Raw genomic sequence first — 1232 nt, forward strand, 5'->3', positions numbered from 1 at the left:
AAATGTTGCTGTCACACGGACAGACCCATCGCAGGACAGTCAGGAATAGACATCGGGTGGGGCTTCTGTATTTGATGTACGCTGACTTTTTTTTGGCTAGTGGTTATGTTTATTGTATTTGTCGGTGCAAGTCTTATGTTTTAATTTTGTAACATTACTTCGTTCCTTAGTGTTTTTTATGTTCCGTTTACTTTGTGGGTTTTAGCATCTGCTTTTGAGTTTAGTAAATTTTTAGCAATTTTCAGTTTGTAGATGCTTTGGTTTTTCTTTTACATCTCATAGACTTTTTTGGTTTTTTTTTTTTCCCATTTTTTAGGGGTTTTAGTAGATCCCTTTTTCTTTTTTTATTTATGTTGTTTCACTTTTTGTATGTTTGCTTTGTGTCCTCAGAATTGCCGGACTTGGCAAGATAAAAAATATAATTTTCAGTAAAATCTGTGATTTGCCTGAAATTTTAAGGAACTATTACGTAAGGTGATATGCCCGGTGTACGTATTTAGACAGGATTTAGCGTTTGTTGTTGGGGGATGTACACTGTGAATTTTTGCGGTACATCCTTTGACTGGCGAATTCAAAGGTGAAGACATTTGTTGCCCCTGCTTATGTTTTTCTTGGCGTGGGGTATTTTTCTATGGGCGTAGGGGGCGAGGGTCTTGAGGGACCTGGGCTTCGCAGGCTGCTGAAGAAAAATATCAGGAACAGTGTCACAGGCGGGGAAAACATACTTGAACCCCACTGACAATGTTTTAGGAACTTTCGTCACAAATTTCCTTTCCATTCTACCCGGCCGACCCCAACCCCGAATGGGGTTCGTCATAGGAGCACTTAAAAAATCGGATACGCACCAATCTACATCAGCGCCCCTTTCTGTGGGATTGAGAGGGAACCCATTTCCAAAATTCTCTACAGCCCCTTCGCCCAAACCCGGGGTTGAAGGCTGGACCCAGATAGAAAACCTTTTTGCCCATTAATGAAGAAAAAATTTCATCAGGAATTCAAGAGAACCTGTAAGACCTGCCCATTTTTAATTAACAGTCCCATTTGTGGGAAACACGTCATGGGCGAATTTTAAAACAAAACTGCGACTGAAGTTCTGCGTAACTTCCTCTATTTTTTCTTTGTCTGCTTAGAGAAGAGACTTATGGGTGGCAAGCCCCCCCGGTTTTTTTATGTGGATTTGGGGGGGCTGTGTATAAAGGTGTAGGGGATACCCTGAAGCTATTGGCGAACCC

Source organism: Penaeus monodon, chromosome 25 (genome assembly GCF_015228065.2).
Source record: "Penaeus monodon isolate SGIC_2016 chromosome 25, NSTDA_Pmon_1, whole genome shotgun sequence".
Classification (NCBI taxonomy): domain Eukaryota; kingdom Metazoa; phylum Arthropoda; class Malacostraca; order Decapoda; family Penaeidae; genus Penaeus; species Penaeus monodon.